Source organism: Bactrocera latifrons, unplaced genomic scaffold (assembly GCF_001853355.1).
Source record: "Bactrocera latifrons isolate USDA-ARS-PBARC rearing strain unplaced genomic scaffold, ASM185335v1 scaffold_287, whole genome shotgun sequence".
Taxonomy (NCBI): Eukaryota; Metazoa; Arthropoda; class Insecta; order Diptera; family Tephritidae; genus Bactrocera; species Bactrocera latifrons.
This window is the reverse complement of record NW_017536485.1, coordinates 299325-310649: the sequence shown is the minus strand read 5'-3', so window position 1 is coordinate 310649 and position 11325 is coordinate 299325. Positions and strand designations below refer to the sequence as shown.

The 11325-nt window shown below is 36.1% G+C and overlaps 1 protein-coding gene across 4 annotated transcripts in view; it reads left to right on the top strand.

Annotated features, from left to right (window-relative positions):
• LOC108970161 (ubiquitin-conjugating enzyme E2 W) overlaps positions 1 to 11325 on the top strand; it is a 40021-nt gene that overhangs the window by 9235 nt on the left and 19461 nt on the right. For 2 of the 4 annotated variants that reach the window (XM_018935368.1, XM_018935363.1), the window contains exon 1: positions 4570 to 4745. The exons of the other annotated variants lie outside the window; for them this stretch is intronic. The gene's annotated coding sequence lies outside the window, so the exon portion shown is untranslated. Of the gene's footprint in view, positions 1 to 4569; positions 4746 to 11325 lie in introns of those variants that run through there. 4 annotated transcript variants of the gene reach the window in all.

Below are 11325 nucleotides of genomic sequence, written 5' to 3'. Positions count from 1 at the left end.
AAATAAAACTTTTTTTGCATTTTTTTTTACAAAAGCACAATTTTTCCCAAAAATGGTTTTTATTATTTTATAGTTAATTTTTTCTTTWACAAATGTTGGAAAACAAAATGTAAAAGCATTCTATACTATTCAGAGAATGTACATATGTATGTACATATGTACCTATTATTTCAAAAATTGCAAATTCCAGCTCACAAATATTTTATTATTTTTAGCATTTTTTCTACCAATCCAATCCAGTTTTTAACCAGTCTTTGCACGTCCAAATCGGCTTTCGGTTTCCACCAAAGCATTTTGCATTAGCATAGCTAATTCCAAAGTACAAACATAGTTTACGCGGCAAGAATAAGCAAATGCGTGTGTTATTCGGTGTCTTATCGTTGAGGAAAACGTAAATAAATACGCCGTAAAGCTCTAAGATCCAGCGCATGACTCTTCATGCTTATTAATATGGACAAAAGATATTGTTTGTTTTGAAAAAGATTAGCAAAATTGTCCTACTGTTCCATTTTTTGCCATAAAACAGGTGGAGTAAGAATGCTAATCACGGAATTATGAGAACACTAAGAAAATTAAAATATGTGGAATTCGAGTTTTCTGAAATTTGATAACTGCGTGCTGAAAAAAATGAGTTTTATACTTGAATTAAGTATATTAATTACTTAGACTCTTTGAAGTAAAATAGTGCTTCGGACCGTTTTATCATATAGCTGCCATACCAACTCTCCAATCAAAATCAAGTTAAAGATATTTGTTTGCCATTCTGTATTTGCCTGTGACCTTCTTCGTCTTTTTTTATCTAATAAACTGTAATTTCTTCGCTCTTCATATTCACCGTTATGCTGTCATTTACAATATTATAGTGCATTTAATAAAAAGTTGTATTGCCAACTTTCACCGTCAACCCACTTTGCGACGCTCCAAAAGACAACTAGTGCAATTGACACAATTTGCAGCACAATTAGAGCAAAACGTGTTGCAATTGTAGAAAAATGATTATTATTATTTTTTTTTTAATTAACTCACTTTCGACCCWATTCATTTAATTTCGCAATTATTTTTCAAATTTCCAAACCAACATTTGAACTGACCAACTTTATTCTAAACAGACCTATACATACATACATACATATGTACATATGTRTATCTGTGTTGCGGCGGCATAGTTCAGTTATTATCGCCATCAAAAGCTGTTAAGTCATTTGTGTAAACTGCGCGTCGCTGGCTGGAAATGTTGAAACGTTTTTGTAAACAAAATAAACACAGGTGAAAATGACCCGTTTCATATGTAAAATAATAATAAAATAAAAAATGAAGCAACAACAACTCCAGCCAACAATATTTACACCACACACACACACACACAACTGTTTGCAAACTGAGTCTGCAGAAAAAGTCGCAGAAACAACAACACACGCCCCACCAATTTGRCTAGCTTTGGGTGAATGACTTCAGTCCACCTCCCCTCGCCGCAGACTTTTGCTATTTTCGGCAAAAACTTTGCTTCTTCTCACGCTTTCTGTGCCCTGCCAAGCTTTAAGCTAATGGATTTGAAACRCTGTTGGCAAAGCGAAAAGCGTGTGCGCACGTGTACGTGAGCCACAGCCACAGCATTTAGGTATTTCCAGTTGAATTGCGTCTTAACATAATGTGAACACAATTAATAAACTCGAAATTCTTTTGGCAAACTCAAGTTTCAATTAGTAGTCGTTTGAAGTGTCGCGCGCAGCAATGGCACAATACTTAAGCTTCATTGAGTGTTTATTCATTTATTCACGCCGTCTGTGATCAATTGTGATCAGTAGTAATCAACTCGAACATTATTTTGTTATAGAGGGGGTCAATAGGAGCGTATCGAATGTTAAATGTTAACTTCGGCRGGAACGATGCTTCACAAATGTATTTCTGATAGCAAAAGTAGATAAAAAGAATTTAAACTTGATTGTATGGCAGCTATATGCTTTAGTGGTCCAATATCAGCGGTTCCAACAAACGAGTATCCCCTTAGGGATAAAAGGACATATGCAAAATCTTAAGTCGACACCACAGACAGCTCGTCAAGCTGTGCACTTATATATATAAATAAATATATTGGGTAATCGAAAAAGTCTTTTCGTATTTCTAATCATTMATCAACTTATTTTTTTATATTATGTATATAATGAACTTTAATGAAGCAAATATGTATAATTTTTTTCGACCACTCTTTGCCATTTTCCCGCTAGAGAGATTATTCCATCAGTGTAAAACTTTTCTGGTTTATCGGCGAAAAACTGCGACAAGTATTTTTCACAGGCTTMTCTTTAAGCCAACTTTACTACAWTAAGGGAGRAACAAATGATAGTCGGTTGGTGCAAGGTSAAGGCCATCTGGTGGATGCATCAAAACTTCCCAGCCAAGCTCTCCCAGTTGCCGTGTCATCAAAGATGTGTGTGGTCTAGCGTTGTCTTGATGGAAGATCAGTTTCTGTTGATCAGTTCTGGCCATTTTTCTTCGATTTTTTGCTTCAATCTCCTCAGCTGTTGATAGTAAAATGTAGAATACATCGTTCGACCAGGCTGGAGCAGCTCATATTGGATGATTCATTTCCAATCTCACCAAACACTCAGCATAACCTTTCGAGGCATCAATTCTGGCTTTGCGATCATTAGTTGAGCTTCACCATGCTTGGACCATGATCTTTTTCGCACATTATTCTCGTATTTTAACCACTTTTCGTCTCCTGCTACCATTTGCTTCAGAAATGGTTCGATTTCATTTCGTTTCAACAACATCGAGCTTCTTTTTGTAGCCAGCCTTTTCTAAATGGTTCAAAACCATTGAATGTTAAGTTTCCTAACGATGTCATGGCTGCTTATGTGAGGGTCCTTGTCAATCTTTTCTAAAATTTCATCGACTTTTTCAACGATAGGTCGAACAGAGCGAGGTTTGAAATTGCCAGAACGGAAGCGAGCGAACCATTGTTGTGCTACATGAACTAACAGCATAGCTTACGTAAATTTTACAAATTTCGTTGGTGGCTTCGGTGGCATTCCTCCATTTTTTATACAAAAATTTCAAAATAAAGCGAACTTCTTCATTATTTATACTCATTTTTGAACAGCTGTAACTTTTTTAACTTCCCGGAACTTTTTTTTTTTTTAAATGAAGCTTAAAGCCTCACCTTTTCAATACTATATGGTAGAACACAATGTGATTGGTAACACTGGAAATATACGACATCTACTGACAAAATACGAAAACAATTTTTTGACTGCCCAATCTTATCGACCATTTTAAAATTGATTACCCTGTATATTAGTATTTCATGTATTCAAGCTTTGTTTTTATTTTTATATTTTTTTTTTCTTAGAAACTTTTCATGTTTGTGTCGCTCTTAGATCAAAGCTGCCAAATTAGGAATTTCGAGACAAAAACTGCTTTTAACACCCTTTGGGGAATAATTAAATTCAAATAGAAGTTCTTCTATAATTATTGTAATTATATTCTCGTAAGTAAGGGTTAAGGCGACTGAGTTTATGGACAGCTGAATTGGCCGTTGTAAGTTGAATCGTTAGCAGAATGTCATGAGGCCAAATAGTCAACGTCAATTCTAASRAAAAACGAAAGCGTTTCAGCATATWTCAGWATARTAYTRTTGTATYAAGCAATAACTTTGCTCCCACATTATTTTATTAACGATATGAGGGCATTCCGCACTCTGCCTGGTGCTTTACCAACAAAAAACCCCATAAAATTAAAMGCATTGCGCTCGCTATCGCAGTTTAGGTGATATTCAATGCCTTCGCACCAATTTTTTGTAGTTTCTTTAATGACATGTGTTGGCAGATTCACTTTTCTCTATATCATTACAACAAATAAGCTGATGTTGCCAGATCTGAAGCATGGTTTTTTACTATTTGGTTGAAAAAATGTCCCCAGAGCGTTTTGTTTTTGTTTATTTRCGCTAACCAGTCTTTAATTGTTTCACCGAAATTCCATAAAAGTCATTCCACTTAATTTTGGTGATAAATCATTTCCATATCTGCAGTAAGCATTATTTTTTTAGTCTCACTGCGGCCGGTCTTATGTCATCKCACTGGGGAACACTTCCTAGTATTTGCTTGAAAGCGTGATTAATGAAGCGCGCTTTCGTTAGATTCGTTTGAAGTAATTAAAAATTAATGTAATTCTCACGTAATTTTATGRATRCAAAACAAATACAACAACAACAACGCTAACAGTGATTCATATGAAAYTTCCGCCAGCAAGTACTCACAGCATCAAAGCTAATCATTTGTTTTTGCTTGAATGCCAACTCGCCAGCAACAAATATGACATGACAGATTTTCTTTCTTGTCACGATATCCAAACCAAATGTCAGGCTGTCGTGGAAAAATCCTATGAAATCAGCGAGTGATTTGAGACAACTGCCAAGCAAAAGCTTACACGCCGCGCTGACTTCACTTACATACATACATGGATTTGTCTGTTTGTATGTGGGAGAGCACAAACTGCATACTGCAAATCTCTGATAAAACCTCTGAAAATTGCAGCAATGGCATGCCTAGCCATGGTAGTGCAGTGCAATAGATTAAAGCGAATGGTTCGCGAACTCGTCAATGCCAGCAAAGGCAAAAAGTGTAAATATTCTATAAACAAAATGCATTAGTGACTTGAAAATAAGTGAAAAATAAGCGCAAATCTAAAAATATGCAACACAAACATAATCGCCTAGTGCGAAAAGAATAATTTTTGCAAACTTTGTAAGTCCGATGTGAAAAAAGTGCACACATTCGCTCATAATGCGCGATTAAACGCTTAGACGCTGACCGGTTTCGCCGGCTATTAACACTTGCTTATCCACACACACACATTCGTACAAACTTTCGTCTATTTGTATGCACTATGTGTGTGTGCGTGTTTATTTGTTTGGCGGCGATTTGTTTTCTACGCCGCGTGCATGCGCGTTTCACGTGCCTTTTAGCGCTTTGGTTAGCAGCTCGCCCGTTGACTGCAAGTTTCGCTGCKATTTCGCTTTGTGCTCTCCCCTTTTTTTCTGATTTTGCTATTGCAATCTTCTATTTTCTAATATTGCACGCGTCAACTACACGTCACTGCTGCCATTGCAATCGGCTTTTGTTGTGTGGAATAAAACTAAAGCAGAAAAGTGAATAAAGCTGAAGAGTAAAGAKATAGCGCAAATGAAGCTTGTAGAAAAAATATTTAATATTATTAAAATTTAATTATTATTATTTACTTAATTTATTTTCTTTACTTTGCTTTGAGTTTGAAACTTTTCATACCATGCACAGCATCAACTTGWTTTCGTAAGTCAAGTCTAACAGGGTGATGAACTAAGAAGGGTTGCTGTTTTAGATTAGTCACATTGTTTCGGGCTATAGGTTAGGTTAGTTTAAACTGGTAGGCAATAAGCCACGCATAGACCAGTATTGGTCCTTTACCAGATGGAATTCAGTTCCTGGCTCCAAGAGAAGTAGTCATCCGTTAGGATGCCTGCGAATTTTAACAGACTCTGCGGYCTCACTATCGATATCTACTCCATTCTGCGGGCGTGTGCCGCTAAAAGACAGCGACCAGTTGGTATTCCAATTATTTCTTACAGTCTCTTCTATCGAGTGTCAGTTGTATTACATGATATACGATATATTTTCAAAGACTATAGTTTCCTTTAGGATTTCCTCGGGTAAAAAAACAGCCTTTTTTCAATAATTTTTTCCTCATATAAAAACGAAATATTTTATTAAAACTTTTTATTGTAACAAACATTCATTCCTAACAAAGAGATTCTGAAATTTTTGTAAACAAATATTTTAAATTTGTCATTGCGACGCCATTTCCGGTGACCCCTCGGAAAAAATATGCACGCACGTTGGCTGGATAACGGCTCACAGGATCATTTTAAATAAGAAAATACGTGTTTTAGTTAAAACCTTAATTTGGAACTTGGACGAAGTAAAAAATGAAAATTGAATTTTTACATTTCAGTGAAATTTTTCCGAAATTTTTTTTTCTCAAAAAGTTGTATTCGAAAAAAAATCCTTCGTCCATATTTTTAAGAGTTGTATCATCCCAAAGACCTGCGTAAAATTTTCATGAATATCGGTTGAGTGTTTCTCGAGAAATCTTTGCGACAGACTTAAAAACCACAGTTTCTCGTTTAAAGACGGCACACTTAGCCTAGCTAGCATCTAGCGCACAAGTTCTAAGGCTGTATCACCGAAACTACTACTCGGATCAACTTGAAAATTTGGAACAATATTCAAGAGGTGTTGAAAAATTTAATATGGCAATAAAAAAATCGATTTATTTAAACCCGCAAACCCATGTTACTTCTTAGGTTTGATGCCTCTAACACCCAGAAAGAAACGTGGGCGAACCTATAAAATTTATATCTAAATGAGCACTTAAGTTTTAAGATATCGACCCAAGAAGCTGCTCATTTGTCGGAACCGCCGATATCTGCCCACTATAGCACTTAGCTGCCCTACAAACTGAACAATCGAATTTCATGTAAGGCATTTTTYCTAACTGTGTAGGGTATTATAACTTCGGGTCAACCGAAGTTTACGTTTTATCCTGTCCTACTTAATTTTGTTAAAAAAAAGAACCAAAAACATAAATAAATGAAATTTAACTCTCTTTTAAGTACCAAAACAGTGAATTTAATGGCAAATCGAAATTACGATTTTAATTTGAAATTGAATAACTTTTTTATACTTTTTGAGTCAGCATTTCTGTGTCACGATTTCAAAACCAACAACTGCACGTCCAACCATTTGTTGTGCTTCGTTTGGACTAAGTCCAATCCAGTCAGCTGCACGGAACATGACCTGAACGTGGCTTTATGCACAAAACAACAACAATAATAATATAACACAATACACAACAATAATATAAAACCACATCAATAATGAAGATATTAAATAGCAAGAATGAAAAAATCGTAAAAATTAGTAAAATCAACCACAACGCCAACAAAACCAATCAAAAACCTACACTACAGAAACGTATGCAAATATATGTACATAGTACGAGTATATGCCACTCACAAATGCATTTCGAATACAAACATACCCAGCCGTGTACATTTTCAAGAACACAGGAACTGCATTCATGCGCCGATGACGTACACGCTGGCAACCAATCCGTCAGCATCGACTTTGCCACGAAAATTGCACAGTAGCGCAAGTGTCACGGCCAGCTGCTGTACATACTTATTGCTGACAGATATTTATATTTATATGTATGTATTGACATTTGTTAGAAAACGTCACTGTGGTAAGGCGCTGATAATTAACAACGAGCGTTTTGCATACGTCAACGTCACGCCTGGGCGAACGTACATAAAATCGATTGCATTTTTTGTCTGCCACATTTTTGCGCTCTTTTGCTGCTGTTCCTTTTCTTCTTCCTTCTGTATGCGTCTTTTTTCTCGTTCAAGTTKAAGGTGGTGGCAGCAGTGCGCAGAACTTTCGCTGCAAATTGCACTTACATAAGTACTAACATATGTACATATATTTTTGTATATCTAAAGGGTGATTTATTTCGACGTTCCCTACTTTCTTTTAAAGAAAAATTTTAAACAACTTCAAATTTAATGGGAATTGTTTATTAYCATTCGAAAGAACATGCTTTGAAAGATTATCTCCTTCAAATRTTGGCGGCGGCCACGTGTCAGATGATCCATCCATTGAGTCCGGTTTCCGATGATTCGTTCGAGCACTTCGACTGGTAACTGACGAATGACACTCGCGAAGCTTTGCTCCAAGGCCTGAATCGAAGCGGGATTGTCCACATAGACTTTAGATTTTACATATCCCCACAGGAAATAGTCTAACGGTGTGACATCTCACGATCTTGCTGGCCAATCGACTGGCCTTAAACGTTAAGTTATCTGCTCGCCGAAGTCTTCTCTCAAAAAATCCATTAATTGAAGTGATGCCTGGGAAGTGGCGCCGTCTTGTTGAAACCAAATATCACCGAGCTTACAAGCTTCAATTTCAGTCATCAAATATGATTCCACCGGTCCACAAACACACCAAATCGTTTTTTTTTTTCTGGACGAAATGGCATCTCTCAAATCACTTTACGTTGCTTTTCGTCTCAAAGGCGACAATTTTAAATTTTGCTTTTTTTACATGCCCATTGAGTCAAAAATGGGCCYCATCACTGAACAAAATTAGGCTCGRAAACGTCKRATCTTCATGGRACTTTTCGAAAGCACATAGAGCGAAGCGMTGTCCTCAGGAAGATCGAGCGGCTTCAGYTCTTGCACAAGCYACATTTTGTACGCTTTAAATATAAGATCTCTTGTAGATTGCGCTAAATCGTACCTCTAATTGGATCACCCGTTATATACATATACACAAGATGCATGCAAAGCCACCGTTGGCGTGGCCTTTAATGAGTTCACCGTAATTGTTATTTGCATCAATCTTTTTTTTTTTTTTCAAATTGCTGGCAATTTCTTCGACTCCCCACTTAAGCTATTGCTTTTCTGTTGCTTTTACCGTTAGACAATGTAATGCTTTTGTTCCCTTTATGGGGATTTTCTTTTGTTGTTGTCGCCCATATGTGTTGCTAATTGGATTATTGCCATGTGGTAGCCAAAGCACATTGACATTCACCTTGATCGCCGCTATTCCCTGTCATATATTGGAAATCTGATACATATATGTATAAATGCTTTTATAATGAATGTTTTAGTAGTTTTTTGAAATTTCTTGAAGTAAATTAGCTGACCATTGCTTAATGCATAATAAATAGCTTCTATTATTAGATTAAACGCCTTTGGTATATTGGATAGTGAATTTTTCTGTCATATTGCCACAATATTTAGAAGCTATCTCTTACAAATAGTCTCACTTGGTTATAATCAGTTAAATCCAACGCTGTTCTTAAACTCTTTTCAACAGTTATGGTATTTCTTCATGTTCTCTTAGCGATTAGTGCTTATCTCAGGTGGTTAGAGTTTCCAGCTGAAGTTTAGAGTACCAATTGTTATTCCAGGATCGTATAACTCGACTTAGGGGCCACCCAAGTTTTGTTTATTCATATACCAAACATAACCAGCATATTACTCAACTCGCACTAGAAATACAATTTTTGGTCGTAATTCGACCTGACCAAACGGCACAGTTTTGGGCTTGGCGAACAGAATAAATCTAACCAGTTTTTAATACTCTGTTCTGATGTGAACCGTGAGAACGTTCTGCAYCGACCGGAACAAATGCTAATCAGTAATGGKCGCTGCATTACAAATAATTTTCCGCCTTTAGAGTTTTCCGCAGTCGAGCATTGCCATGATGGAAAATCATTGCTTCCTGTCTAGTAGCAAATCCTGGGCATTTGTTGGGTCGATTCAATTTGATGAATTCTCGTCAGTCGGTGAGTTCCCACTAATACAGYCGTTCCTGGCGACAATCAGTAATGCTTTCAGTTCGTGTTCCAAATCAAAACCCTCACATTCACTGATATTTTCTCCGCAAAAATACTTTTTCAAGCACAAACTTCGCCAAATTTGAGTAAAATAATTTTGGTTATGACATACACTAAATAAGTCAGTCGTAACTGCTCTGGTCATGGTAGAAGGTTCAAAAAATCGATTTTTTTTTTTGCTTAAGTCTCTTTAAAAATAATCTAGGAATATGTCCCCACAGTTTTAGGAGGGGATTTTGAAATATTTTCGAAGCTAGAAGGAAAATAGCGAGCGTTTAGCAGATATATGGGCGATTAGGCGAAAGCGAAAACTTTGACGAGCGATTTCGCGGTTTTTCAWTTTTACGATTTTTCTTAATTGGCTTAATTCTTCTAACTTGGAAAAGCCAACATAGAAGATAAATTATTAAAAAATATGAATCTCTTTTTAATTTTTTCCTTCCAATAGAAATTGCGACCTGCGTTCTGCCCGCCGTCCGACAAATGCACCAGCGAGATGCATCGGGCAGTTGCTTCCTAGAGGCAGAATATGAAAGATTTCGATATATAACTATAAACTGTAGAAATTTCGCTTTAATTACTTATTTGTTTCCTTTCCCAAAAAATTCTCTAAAAAATCGRTTTYTTGAAGCCTCTAAACCAGGCTCCCCCCTTAAACCTCCAACATCTCATTTTCAGTCTTCTGTGCGGCAGAGTGACTGAAACGGAAGGAATCAGTGCATGTGCTCGACGAAATGCGAGTAGAGGAACCCCGTAATTTGGAATTCTCCCTCCTCTTCTRTGGATCCTGGACGTTAACGACCTGCTCTAAAAACTTGAGGATCGTGGCTACTTTAACTGAAAGTTGTCCTCTAGTTTTATGACGCCCATAGTCAAGCCTAAGCGTGACAGACGCTTAAGCATTTTACTAATTTATAACTTCGAACACARGACTTCTGTTTTTTCTATGGCTTCACAAAGGTTTACATATAGCAATCCATGTGCGATATCGCTAGATCACCCATCTTACCTAATCTAACCTACACTGGGTAAGACGGAGATCTAAGGCATGTTCGGAATTTTGTAACGATGGAATCATCTGCCCATAGTTTACTTAGAATATAATTCTTAGAAATGTCAGTAATTGATTCTTAAATAAAATTTTTATTAATCGCAAATCAGTCAAGTTGTTGTGCTTATTTTCAAAAAGCTCTTTAACGGTATACCAATTAATAAACGCAAACTAATCAATTACCTTCGATTTTATTAAGCTACTTTAAATTTKTATAAGCCGCAATAAAAATGTTATCGACTCGTATTTTTAGTTGCTCATTATTTCCCCTGAGATGTATAAGTGTGTGTGAATTACAGTTTTATTAATTCAGTCACTATCTCCACATAGTTACCATTGTTTTGCACACTTTTATGAGTATTATGAGGGCAGTTATAAAATTGTATAGRAGTCGTCATAAACTTGGTTTAAACCGAGCAGATATCGTTTTTATCGACACGGCGGCTTGTCTGAGTASAAATTAGTTTACAATTGGAAAAACCCATAGTGACTAAGAGACTTTGGAGGGTTTCGATTTTTATATTAATATCAACTTGATTAGTTTGTTAGTCGTTGTTCGGTACTTTTTAGGTGCATTTTATATTATTTTTTAAATTGATGTGTTATCGTTCTACATAGTAACTACATAAGTACCAGTCTGGGAAGCTTGATAATTTTTTTCTTGCTTGCTAACATCTAATCAGCTGTTTATTTAGCGTCGTTGCCTAAATTGTTCTAGTGATTTATTGGAAAAAAATATATTTGCTGCTCCCTAGAACCTAACCTAATTTAAAATAAAAAATTGTAAATGTAATTTTTAAAGTGTTTAATGAAATTGACTGAGAAAATTATTG